Genomic DNA, 14564 nt, shown 5'->3' with positions numbered 1-14564 from the left:
GGAAACTCGTGACGCTCGGACACTTGCCCATACAAAAGTATTTTTTTTCGTCTTTCAGAGCTGGCGTCCGTTGGCGCAACGGAGTTGCGGGCATCATCTTGCAAGTCCATACTTCCATACTAATATTTTAAATGTGAAAGTGTGTCTGTCTATCTGTCTCTCTGTCCGTCCGTCTGTCTGTCTGTCTGTTACCTCTTCACGCCCAAACCGCTGAACCGATTTTGAACAAATTAGGCATGGATATACTTTGAGTCCCGGGAAAGGACATAGGATACTTTTTGCCCTGGAAAAATGTACGGTCCCCGCGCGATAAACGAATTTTCATCTAGTACACTACAATTATAACCTCGTCCGCAACTCCGTTGCGCCAAAAATCGATTATCGTGCGGGAACCGTATATTTTTCCGGGATAAAAACTATCCTATGTCCTTTTGTTCAGCGGTTTGGGCGTGAAGAGGTAACAGACAGACAGACACACTTTCGCATTTATAATATTGGTATGGTATAGATGCAAAAAATTACCGCTTCAATTTCCGTGGCGAGACTCATGGCTTCTACTATAGCGAATACGATGTCACTGCTCAATATTCATTTCTCCGACCATACATTTCGTTGTTTACTCCCATTACAAGGTACCCGAGCAGTTGTAGCCCTTTCGCGTGTTTAGGGCGAGTACTGTACTTCCTTACTGGCCCTTCTCATGGGCTTTTATATAAACGAGCGCGGATCGCCTGATGGAAAATAATAAGAACTATGAAATTTGGCGCAGCCTTTGTTGACTTGTGCTTAGGGGCGTCAATAAATTATTATGATGTAAAGTCAGTCGGACTGCGTCCGATCTCTCGCCGCGCGTTCGTGTCGGTAGTGGGTCATCCGCCCCACTGGGTTGCATACGTTACGAGAGTAACGCACCTGTGAACTGCGTACACACTTAGACCGAAATTTCTGGAACAAGTTAGTACCTAGTCTTACCCCCTCAGCCACAAGAAGCGAATAATATTGTTACGTGCTAGGGTTCGAAGGATTTGGAGAGAAAGACCTCCTGACTCTCAGGTGATATAGCCTATCTCCATAGCCTATTTCCATCATTTAAAGTTTTTACAAAGAGCAAGTTGTTTATAAACGCATTAGAACTTACATCCTATCTCTAAGCTACTAGAAGCGTAATATCAATATAGCCGATTTCCATATATATATATAATTGGAATCTCGGAATCGGCTCCAACGATTTTCATGAAATTTAGTATATAGAGGGTTTCGGGGGCGATAAATCGATCTAGCTAGGAATCATTTTTAGAAAATGTATTTTTAATTAGTGTTTTATCGATAATCGATAAACTGAAAAATATGACTCTTCCTGACACCTATTGACGAATAATAATACTATTTTGTGAACAACTAATTGCTTTAACGACACAATAACAGCTAAAGCTATTCCAGCAGATGGCGTTGTTAAGTAACACGAAGTCAATGAGTGTTTGCTGTACCGAGCAAAGCTCGGTCATCCAGGTACTAGTTATTTAAAAGAACAAGTTTTTTAATACGCGGGAATCAAACTGACATTCTAGTTTAGTAGCTCTAAGTCACTAGAAGCGTAATATAAAAATAGCCTATCTCCATAGCCTATCTCCATAGCCTATCTCCATAATTTAAAGTTTTTCAAAGAAAAATAACTGTTTAAACGCGGGAATCAAACTTACAACCGCCTTAGCTCTAAGCCATTAGAAGCGTAATATCAATATAGCCTATCTCCATAGCCTATGTCCATAATTTAAAGTGTTTCAAAGAAAAAGAACTGTTTAAACGAAACCGCCTTAGCTCTAAGCCACTACGTAATATCAATATAGCCTATCTCCATCTAAACATCCCTCCGCGGACGTTTCCATTATAAGTTCCCGTGTCGAGAATCGAGATCCACATCGCACGAACTTCACAACTCTTCGATTTCACCTCTAGTGATGTGACTGTATCGATAAAACTGTATCGATAATATTAAAATGTCCAAACTAATTTACTATCTGTAGCTTTTTCACGCCCAAATTTCGTGTGGAGGTACTTTCCCGGAAATCCTGAGAAAGGACAAATTATACTTTTTATCCCGGAAATGTATCCCGGTTCCACCGCTTTAAACGAATTCTGGCGCAACTAATAACTCTAAGCAAATAATTTTAGTCGTGACGTTATTACGAGTCTGTTACGAATAAATTTTCAATTTGTTAGTCTTGCTAAATCTCCAGAGCAGGTGAAGTGATTTAGCTAATTTTAGTATTCAAATATTCGAGGAGGTTCCCTGGACCTCCTCGAATATGGCTCTATAAGGCCTGGCTCTATAAGGGAGATCGCAGACGGCACACTTTTAATTTGTGTGATCGAGTCTGCGGCGCACATATTACAGTCGGCATGGTGGCGCGGCCATGCAAACTGTATGTGCGCCGCTGCAGACTCGATCACACAAATTAAAAGTGTGCCGTCTGCGATCTCCCTTAGTATTAGGAGGGAAGTAATACGAAGTTATCGATAAAATAATAATAATAATAATAATAATAGCTCCCACACCGGTTTCGGTGACGGTGGCCGGTTTCATTGAAACCAGGCCAGCTACGCAGGAGTAATTTTATAGTGCCCAAGTGTGTGCGCAATACACAAGAGCACTCTCTATTCCTTTACTCTCATAACCCAGTGGGACGGCAGACCGACACGACCGGCGAGAGATCAGGCGCAGGACCGACTTTTTACATGCCCATCCGACGCATGGATCATCTTACTTGTCAGACAATCAGGTGATCAGCCTGCATTGTCCTAACCAAACTTGGAAATAACATGTTTCCAACGCGGGAATCAAACCCACAACCTCCGAGTCAAGAGCCGCGCTCTGTACCACTAGACCACGGAGGAGTTGTTGTCGATAAAATAACATATCGATAAAACTGTTTTACCCCCGCCCTACCGCGTCGGATCTCGCGACACTGTCACAGGAAGTCGGTGAATTCAATTTATAAACGTTCCTTATACTCACCTGGACAGATTCCCTTATTCTGAAAATTATTCCAAGCAACTGTACCCAGTTGGTACAGTTTCCATGGTGCTTAATTGCTAGTTTTCTTTATTTTATAATTATTGCAGTGGCTTGGCAATGAGCACTAGAGAAATAATCAGCGACTGATTGGATTTATTGGGTACCATCGTCCACATGCGTCGTTACATACTAAAAAACACTTTACGCTTGCCGTTTGTGTAAGTATGAACTACCCCAAATATGAAGTTTTATATTTGTTTTTCTTGTGCTCATTGCCGAGCCACTATAATAATTATAAAATAAATAAAACTATTGGTAAATTCACTTAATGTTGATTTAAATTACAAAATAAGTTGAAGGCTTGGCTTGAATGTGATCTGAAAACTTTTAACGATAGATATTATATTGCATGGCTATGCAATATTTTGCTTGGCTCCTTTTTACATTTAATGTTTTGGTGGGATCATGAAATCTACTAGATACAATTCAGTACACAGTGTAAATCGCTTTATTCTTAACAATATAATGCTATTAAGTTTAGAATACTTACTTCTTATCGAGTATTCAATACTCAATCTGTGAATATAAATACCGCAATCCCGGTCTCAATATACCCGTAACGCGATATTGCGGTGCATCGCGGGATTTCCCGGGATTCGCGGGATTCCCCGGGATTCGCGGGATTCCCCGGGATAATACCCCGGTGTCTGCATAACCATACGGATTTGAATGCAGTGCACTTTTGAATTACCCAATTCAAAAGTGTACTGCATTTAAATCCATACCTTATATTTTGGTAAGGTGTTAAAGATTTTTAGAGGTATCTAAAGATTATAATATTAACTTGATGATCGCAACTCAGATGCGTAGAAATTAGTTCATCGCGCGGGAACCGTACATTTTTCTACAGCAAAAACTATTTCATGTCCTTTCCCGTCTCTCTAAGTATTTTCATACTAAACTTCCTTAAGGTGACGCCGCGTTAAAGTAACAAACCGTGTTGGACATGTTTTAGATTGCTTGTTTTCTACGAGAGGCCGGCCCAGCCTCTCATAGAAAACAAGAAATGGAAAGGGCGTAAGCGACAAAATGGTTTTGGTCGCTTAATTTAAAAACCATAAATATATTTCAGATAAGCTATGGGCAAATTAAAGTGTATACTTGAACCAATCTATGCACGAATTTTGGTTGACCAGTTGTGTTATGCTATGGGTAATTCAAAGACAAAGACATGATGAATACTGACAATGAACTTTAATTTCATAGCTTTAGTCATTGCTGAGAAAAATCGATATCGCTACAGCGAATTATCAAGGCATCGCGTCGCCTTAAACCCTGTTTTCCGTCTGTGCGTGAAGAGGTAACGGACAGACAGACAAATAGAAAGACACACTTTCGCTTATTTTATAACGTTAATTAGGGATTATAATATAGACGAACAGAAGTATAATTGTCAAAACAATATACTTATAATTAATACTTATAGTTCAAATTCCAATGTTTGTTTTCTGGATTTTTTCGGCTTTCGGCCGTGATTTCCACAACCCATCTAGCCGAATTTTCGCCGAAGATTCGGACATTACACAATAATAAAAATAACACAGAAAAAGTGCGTAACGCTGACATTTTCCTGTACAGATAAGTGTGAAGACGGTCCGTATCGTGGCACTCGCGGACAGTGGAATTACATCACATGTAATATTATATATAAAAGTAACATTATATACGTATATGTATCATCAGTACATATCATTAACGCCTCCGTGGTCTAGTGGTATAGAGCGCGGCTCTTGACTCGGAGGTCGTGGGCTCGATTGTCGCGTTGGAAACATGTTATTTCCAAGTTTGGTTAGGACAATGCAGGCTGATCACCTGATTGTCTGACAAGTAAGATGATCCATGCGTCGGATGGGCATGTGAAAAGTCGGTCCTGCACCTGATCTCTCGCCAGTCGTGTCGGTCGTCCGTCCCACTGGGTTATGAGAGTAAAGGAATAGAGAGTGCTCTTGTGTACTGCGCACACACTTGGACACTATAAATTACTCCTGCGTAGCTGGCCCGGTTTCAATGAAACCGGCCACCGTCACCGAAACCGGTGTGGGAGCTATTATTATTATTACATATAAAAGAAATGTATAAAAGTTAAAGCTGTAATCCGATGAAAAAAAACTACAATCTATACTAATAATATTATTACTAAGCGGAAGAGTTTGTTTGTTTGAACGCGCTAATCTTAGGAACTACTGGTCCAATTTGAAACATTATTTCAGTGTTAGATAGCCCATTTGTGAAGGAAGGCTAAAGCGCTATATTTTATCACGCTAAGACTAATAGGAGCGAAAAAATAGAGGAAAATGTGGCAACAACGGGGGAAATTATTTGAAAGAGCTTATCTCACGAACTACTACTGGAGCAGCATTTTTTTGTTATTTGGCACAGATAAGAAGTAGACCACGTGAAGGATCATAGACTATTTTTTGTGGACTAATTATTTGTCTGTGAAATATCTAATTTACGCGGGTGAAGCCGCGCGGAATGTCTAGTATCTAATAATGTTGTAAGAAGACATTAAATGAAGGTTTTGACTTTGACGCTCCGTACAATATCTGTAAAACAACTCATTAAATTGAAGTTTAATCTTCATTAAAATAATTTATAATAATCAATACACACTAATTATAACAAGTAAACTAATTGTGCTATTTTATTCCAACAACAATACAGCTTCGATTGAAATCGATCAAACAGCAGAATATTATTCTCAGTAAAATGATATTTGATTTTGACCAATGCAAATGGTGTTTGATGTTGTAATAACATCTTATGAGAATACCCTTTTGTAGTTTAATTATTTCATTGGCAACAAATACCTTTTCTATACATAATATTACAATATACCTGCAGGTACAGTAATATATTGTTACAGTACAAAGGAGTGAGTGTAGAGCAGGGGCGCTCAACCGACGCGCGACGGTGCAAACAGTTAATTCATACTAATATTATAAACGCGAAAGTATATCTGTCCATTTGTCTGTCTGTCTGTTACCTCTTCACGCTCAAACCGTTGAACCGATTTTGCAGAAATTTGGTATGGAGATACTTTGAGCCCCGGGAAAGGACGTAGGATACGTTTTATCCCGGAAAAATGTACGGTTCCCGCGCGATAAACGAGTTATAGCGCAATGGATTTGTGGGCAACATATAGTAAGGAAACAATTTATTGTTATGTTAAATAATATTATGTTGAAGTGTTATTTTAAATTTAAAACTAAGATTGTTAGCTACAACAATATACATTTAACAAAGGGTATAAAACACAATTCTCTTACACAAGTTAAACACAAACACAAGAATATGTAATTGGCGCTATTAAAACTGACATGGATTACGTTTTGTGCACGGTGAAATGTATTTATTTTGTATGTATGTATAATATGTATGCATGTATTTATTTTTAATGTCTGCTGTATTTAAGTGTGATGTAAATGTGTGTCAAATGTTTTATTATTATTATTATGGGGAAATTCTAAGATTCGCTTGCACGAAACAAGTAAGTATATAATATTATAATATGCGAAAGTGTGTCTGTTTATCTGTCCGTCTGTCCATCTGCCCGTCTGTCCGTCTGTCCGTCTGTCCGTCTGTCTGTTACGTCTTCACGCCCAAACCGCTGAACTGATTTTGCTGAAATTTGGTATGGAGATACTTTGAGTCCCGGGAAAGGATATAGGATACTTTCTATCTTGATAAAATGTACGGATAATACAAGATGACGCCCGCAACTCCGTTGCGCCAAAATTCGTTTATCGTGCAAAAACCGTACATTTTTCAGTATGAAATCTATTCTATGTTCTTTCGTAGGACTCAAAGTATCTCCATACCAATTCATTATAATCGGTTCAGTGGTTTAAGCGTGAAGAGGTATCAGACAGACACACTTTCGCATTTATAATATTAGTATGGATAATATGTCTGGCTTTCTGTCTGCAATACAAAAAATATATTTTTGGCGTGTTCAAAAAGGTATCGTACCCCTGTTTTCGATATAAAACTGAAGCAATGTAAGTCTATTCAGAAATATCTTACCTCGCCGTTGTTTGAAAATCATCCTTATGCCGTTAAAATAAAGGTCATGTCACAAATCATAATTTCTGAACGATCTGCAAACAATGCACTACAACAACGTCTTGTACTAGTTATCTATACTGTAATGAAATGATAATAAAGCCGTTTATTTCCACGCTTTACACACTTTTTTACACAAATAGAATATATTTTATACACAACACTAAAAAAAACATTATTATTATACCCCTACTACCCCTATATCCTTTTTATCAGGGTTCCGTACCCAAAGGTTAAAAACGGGACTCTACTACTAAAACTTCAATGTCTGTCTGTCCGTCTGTCAGTCAATGATATTGCACAATAAAATGGATCGTCTAGGGGCCCACTTAGTTCAAGTATTTATACAGAAAATATTACATTTAATAATTAAACGTGACGTTTTGACATGGGAGAGCCATGCTTCGGCACGAATGGGCCGGCTCGACCGGAGAAATACCACGGGCTCACAGAAAACACTGCGTGAAACAGCGCTTGCGCTGTGTGTCGCCGAGTGAGTGAGTTTACCGGGGGCCCAATACCCTACCCTTTTTCCTTCCCTACCCTCTCCTATTTCCCTTCCCTACCCTGCCCTATTACCCTATTCCCTCTTAAAAGGCCGGCAACGCACCTGCAGCTCTTCTGATGCTGCGAGTGTCCATGGGTGACGGTAGTTGCTTACCATCAGGTGACCTATTTGCTTTTGCCCCCTTATTTAATAAAAAAAATGCAAGCAACCCGCCAAAAACAACATCCAACAAGTCAGAAGTAAAGAAAATAGAATCGAAGACGGCATTGCCTTTAGCGATTTTCTTTTTTTCTTTGTTTCTTTTTCTCTGTGTCTTTGACGTGTGCATTTTCCAATTGTTTTATTTTATCGCTGTTTGTTTCTAAAGATTTGTTCATTTTTGCGCTAAGCTATTTTGAATTTATTGTTTTTGATAAATTGAATGGATTATTGGCCATAACATTTTAAAATTTTTACTGCGTAAGTAAGACGAATAAGCATACATACAAAATAACCTCCTTTTTTAAGTCGGTTAGTAACAGATTGTTAAGGTGCCTCTTCACAATGGCCCATGCACTTCAATAGCGATGGCTTGTAGTGGGCCACCACTACAAGCCATCGCTATTGTATGTCGGGGTAATGGTGTATGATGGTGGATGGTGGCCAGTGGATTGCATTTCATTAATTATTACATTTAAATTGTGATGTCGCAAAACTAGGAGCCCTAGGGTCAACAAAAAGTGACATGGTGTGACAAGGAGGGGCTGTCTCACCATGTCACTCTTTGTTGTCTCACCATGTAACTCCTCCTTTAGGTGTCACATACGAGTACTTTATTTTGCTTAGTCGTAGTTCGATGAAAATTTAATTCATTCCTTTATTCAAACTTTCCAGAAATACCATAATTTGTTCATGATCTTAAAGAAAATGATGATAATTGATGTTGATCATCATCTGATGATGATCATCATCATCAGCTGATGATGATGATGAGGATGGACGTAGTACGTGCAGCGGTGCGTCGCGTCGATTGGCGGCAACTTCTGTCGGGGTGAGACCACGCAGGCGCCTTTTCCCGCCACTTTCAGGAGCGATGTTGCCATACCCAAAAATATTCGCCCGGGAGGCGGGAGATTTGTAAAATGTTGGGGAGATAAAGTGTGGCGAGCTTATGAAGATGCCCGGTTGATGGGAGAATCGAATGTGGCAAATGAAATTGTAGTAGTTTTTGGAAATTCATATGTAGCTTATAATTTGATATTACGGAGTATTATTCAGTCTGTACACAATTGACTATTTTTAATTACCTAACAACTGAGGCGATAGGATGGATATATGGTTTTATTGTTATTTATTATTTTTATAACACACACATCTACATGATAGTATTCAAGGTTTTTAATCCATATGAAAGAGGTTGCTAGACATGCAAATATTGGTTATAAAATGGATGACATACACGGCCGTAGCTAGAGGGGACATTGTGGGGCATTGCCCTTCCTTAAAATCACAATGCCTTACCTTAAAAATACCAAAAAACGAAGATAAATTTTATTATTAAATTTTCATAGTTTAAGATAGAACAAATTATAGCAATCAAAACATTTGTATACATGGTGATAGATCAATAATAATTATGATTATGTTTTACCTGCCGCTGCCATTAAGTAATTGTGTACAAAACTAATACTATAATAAGTTTGTATATATCTATAACTTTAATGACGGGAATAATTAATTATGTATGGTGATAATTATTTGCAAGGTCAGGTATTGAATAAGATTTTGTTATCTGACCTACAAGAGTTATAACTCTCTAAGCTTCTGGCCCAACTATGATCCAGAACTATTTAAGCATTCAGTGGCACAAAACTGATTTATTTCTAAACGTTTATGTACAGACATTTTCTAAGTATCACAAGAACAAAACCTTGAATCTCAACATAATCTCATCTTAATTCTGAGGAACATTCTGGGGAATATTCTCGGAAAAGTTGTAGGGAAATTTCCGGGGAGAAAGTCCCGCACGCTGGCATCCCCGGCCGGGACGGTCAGTCGAGTTCCCGCGCCCGCGACAAGCGCGCGTCGCCATGTGTGTGTGTGACTGTGTCTGTGAGCGTGCACAGGATTAGCGAGTAAGTAGCACAGAATAGCACAGTTTTGTGTTCGAGTAGTGAGTAAGCACAGAAGACTAAGTAGCACAATTTCTCATTTAAAGAGTTTAAAAAGCTGTAGTTTTCTTCTCTTCGTCGTTTAAAATATTATCCTAATTGTTTTCTTTTAAGATACTGAATTGTCAGATCTGTGCAGCTCAGCACAGTATAAGTAAATGGTCCAAAGGACAGGATAATAAAGAAAGAAGGACGGTTTTTTGAGTACAGAATCAACAGATCTTGCTAGTCAATTAGAAAAAAGAGATCGTGCGTCAAAATGTTAAATATTCTATGTTTTCTTACATACTGTCTACTGAAAATGATACGTTTTATAAACACAGTAGAATAAGCCCAGACTAAAAGGCACAGCATAAAAAGTAGCACATAATCTACAGATATTGAGAAGCTGCTTGTCGCTCTTCTCTTTGTCGTTTATCTAAATGTTTTCTTACATACTGAAAATGATAGTAAAATAAACATCACAGAATTAGCACAGGATAATAAACATAGTAAAATGAATATGTTTAGTGAGCAAAGTGATGTTATTAACATTTGCTGAAAGATGTATGAAAATCAATTGAGTTCTTTATTATTATATCATTGGTTTTCACCAATGATATAATAATAAAGAATTTAAACATTTAGAATAATGTTTTCACATTATTCTAAATGTTTTATTATATACTAGTATAGCACAGTAAAATGAATATCTCAAAGAAAGCACAGAATAATAAACAACGTAGAATAATTCTACTGTGTTTATTAAGAAAGCACAGAATAATAAACACAGTAGAATTATCCACTGTGTTTATTAATTATTAATGCTGTTTAGTGATGACAAAATCTACAAATAAATGTGAGTACTTTTACTAAAGAGTAATGAAATCCATAATAAGTGAATACGTTTTATTATAGAGTTAAGGTTTTTAATGATTACTAGAATCAAAATAAAATAAAAAATCAAAATCAAAATATTTATTTATAAATAGGTTAACATAGTTAACACTTACAACGTCTACATAATATCTGTTTAGATATTATGTAGACGATTATTAGCACTGTTTAGTAATCTACAAATCTTAGGAGAAAATTGTCAGATCGTGTGTTAAAATGTGAATTAATTTAAGTACATTTTCTTGTTATTCTGCACAGAATATGTAATGACAGTAAATAAGTGTAACACAGAAATTACAATAAATTTGCTGTTGTATATAATATATTTGTGTGTCATTTAAATATTTCTTAAATACTAGAGTGTGTTCGGAAAATAAGTAATTATTAAGTAAGCGACACAGTTTTTAGATTGTAGACATAATATTCTCTTCGTCGTATCTTAATAAACTCCACGTTAAATATTATAATTTATAATTAATTATCTCGTAAGCATGGGCGTACCGGGGGGGGGGGGGGGGGGGGGCAGGGGGGTGGCAGCTGCCCCCCCCTGGATCATATTGACGTCCCTACTAAGTATATTATCTAGTACTTTCATTTTTAAAAATAACGAATTTTTGCCATTTGTTTGCAATACAACTAAAAATTATTAATTTTTTATTCTTTATAAACACCTAGCTTATAAAAAATCTGATTTGCCCCCCCCTGGCCCAGAATCTCCGTAATTTGCCCCCCCCCTGGCCCAGAACCTGGGTACGCCGATGCTCGTAAGTGCAAAGGAAAATGAGGACGTTATTGGATTCAAATAGGGAATTTAACACAAAGGTCGGAGCAGAGGTCGGTATACTAACACGTCATATTATAGTAGGTAAGTGATCCGACCAAAATCTGACTTGTTGTTCTATATTTAAATATGATTTATTTATACTTACATATTATAAAACAAAGTCGCTTTTTTTAAACTACGCAACGGATTTTGATGATTCTTTCAGTGTTAGATAGCCTATCGAGGAAGGGTATAGGCTATATTTTATCACGCGAAGATTAATAGGAGCGAAGAAATAGAGGAAAATGTGGAAAAAAACGGGGAAAATTATTTGAAAGGGCTAACTTGAACGCGCTCATCTCAGAAACTACTGGTCCGATTTGAAAAATTCTTTCAGTGTTAGATAGCCCATTTATTGAGGAAGGCTACAGGCTATATTTTATCACGCTAAGACTAATAGGAGAATGTGGAAACAACGGGGGAAATTATTTGAAAGGGCTTATCTCGCAAACTACTGGAACAATTTTTATGTTATTACTTATTTGGCACCAATAAGAAGTAGACCACGTAAAGGATCATAGGCTATCGATTTTAATCATTTTTTCAGTGGCAATATAGGTATTTTATACCTCTGCGACGCCGGGGCGGGTCGTTTACTAACTCTACAAAACTACGAAGGATATAATAATGATTTTGTATTCAATAGAATATGATATATCAAAGAGCGACGTGTGACTAGAATATCAGATTGAGGCAAAAATGTACGTCTATATAAGTCCAACTTGGCTTAAAGATCATTGTTGTCTTCTTCATCCATACTAATAAAAAGTGTGTCTGTCTGTCTGTTACCTCTGCACGCCCAAACCGATGAATAATACGTTACGGAAAATATAATATTTGGAATAGGGGAGGGTCGGAAAGGGAATAGGGTAGGGGATTGGGCTTTGGGGAAAATATAATATTTAGACTAGCTGACTCGGAAAACGTTGTTTTATGGCAAAACATATCCATACCAAACTACTCAAAGTATATCCATACCAAATTTCAACAAAATCGGTTTTCCGGTTTAGGCGTGAAGAGGTAACAGACAGACAGACACACTTTCGCATTTATAATATTAGTATGGATATTATAGTTCAGCTCTATAATATTTTCCATCGCAATATATTATCCAAAACGCTACATTTTCCTATAATTTGCATCGGGCACTATTATTTCTCAAAGATCTATGCATTGTAGAGTTTCCTCTATTATATATTCATAATATATTACCCAAAACATTATATTATCTCGAGCGCAACGTTATTATTTCTGAAGATATATGATTTTGGCATACAACAAAACATAGTAAAATTGAGATTCACAAAAAATTTAAATATCTAAGGATAGTCTACGACGAACGAAAAAAATATGTAATTTACGTCTATTTAACTTTCATAAGGTCTTCGGGTTATTTTGACCGATTTGAGATATAAGGCTTTGACGACCTCTGTGGCTCAGTTGGTGGGCTGTTGGTAGCTCAAGCCGGGGGTCGCGGGTTCGAATCCCGCCGACGGAACAAAAAGTTTTCAAAGTTCCTGGGTCATGGATGTGTGTTAAATATGTGTATCATAATATAATAAAAATCCTAAATTGTATAGTATAAAAGTATTAAATATATTTACGTTGTCTGGTACCCGTAAGGCCGTAACACAAGAATTAGCACGGGGCCAGACTGACGTGGTGTGAAGTGTCCATAGATATTGTTTATTCTTAGGAAGCGTGATTTATGTAGAAACACTATATTGCACACAAAACCAGTCTACAAGTAAAATCACAACCTTTATTCATATGTTAATATGTAAGATTTACACTTATTGAAAATATCTTCTTGAGGTTCGATTGATTAACAAGATGGCGGCGCGGAGGCGGAAACGCAAGAGTTGGGATCGACGCGCTAGTGATGGGATGGTCGCGCTAGTGATGTCTCGCGTTGGGCGTAGACAGATATTATTATTATTATTTGTTACAAGCCATGCTTAAGTAGCCATATCATGCTCGACTTTATCAAAATCAGTTCAGCATTCGCGTAAAAGAGGTAAAAAACACTTTCATATTGTAATCCTGAGGTATATTGGTGACTTTTTAGTGGTGAACGCGCAGAGTGTGTCTTGGCGGGGTTGAATTGGACCAAGTTACGTCTACCCCATTCAGAGACCTTCTCCAATGAATTCTCCACCTTGTACACCATTTCGTTTCTACTCTCAATGACTATTAGGGCCTGTTTCACCACTTCCTGATAAGGCTATCCACTAATTAACTTGACAGTTCAAGTATAGAGAATATGTCAAAAAAGTTGTGAATAGCCTATTAGGCACTTTATCAGAAAGTGGTAAAACAGGCCCTTAGCCGAGAAATATTGGGGGAGCTATAATAATAGTATTAAAATATGGAATATATTAAAGGGTCGGAGCAGAGGGCATTACTAGCACATAGAGTAAACAATCCGACATGTTGCACACATCATATCAGAATATTGACAGAAACGTTGTCAAACGTCGAACGAAACTTATTGTTTACTGTCTACGCTGGTGGTGCCTCTAGCGTGGAAACATTGCAGTATTATATCCTATTCTTTTTAAGAAGATATACGTGGGAGAGCCATGCTTCGGCACGAATGGGCCGGCTCGACCGGAGAAATACCACGTTCTCACAGAAAACCGGCGTTAAACAGCGCTTGCGCTGTGTTTCGCCGAGTGAGTGAGTTTATCGGAGGCCCAATCCCCTACCCTATTCCCTCCCCTACCCTCCCCTATTCGCTTCCCTTCCCATCCCTACCCTCCCCTATTTTATTCCCTCTTAAAAGGCCGGCAACGCACCTGCAGCTCTTCTGATGCTGCGAGTGTCCAGGGGCGACGGAAGTTGCTTTCCATCAGGTGACCCGTTTGCTCGTTTGCCCCCTTATTTCATAATAAAAAATAAAAAAAAAGAATTTATTCTTGTCGGGGTTTTAACAATTTTAAGAGGATAATAAACTTGAAGAAAATACTTCCTGAAAATAATTATTTAAATTATTCCCTCGCGTGAAAACCAAAGAGTTGCCGTTACCTAAACAATCAAAAGGTAATGTATTTATAAGTGTCAGGG

The 14564-nt window shown here is 37.7% G+C and overlaps 1 protein-coding gene across 1 annotated transcript in view; it reads left to right on the top strand.

Moving 5' to 3' along the window:
• Window positions 1-9704: 9704 nt before the first annotated feature.
• LOC121737896 (alpha-2C adrenergic receptor-like) overlaps window positions 9705-14564 on the top strand; it is a 173779-nt gene continuing 168919 nt past the window's right edge. The window contains exon 1 of the mRNA XM_042129629.1: window positions 9705-9763. The gene's annotated coding sequence lies outside the window, so the exon portion shown is untranslated. The remainder of the gene's footprint in view (window positions 9764-14564) is intronic.

Source organism: Aricia agestis, chromosome 21 (assembly GCF_905147365.1).
Source record: "Aricia agestis chromosome 21, ilAriAges1.1, whole genome shotgun sequence".
Lineage (NCBI taxonomy): Eukaryota > Metazoa > Arthropoda > Insecta > Lepidoptera > Lycaenidae > Aricia > Aricia agestis.
The sequence above is the reverse complement of the archived record's forward strand: the minus strand, read 5'-3'. Positions and strand labels throughout refer to the sequence as shown.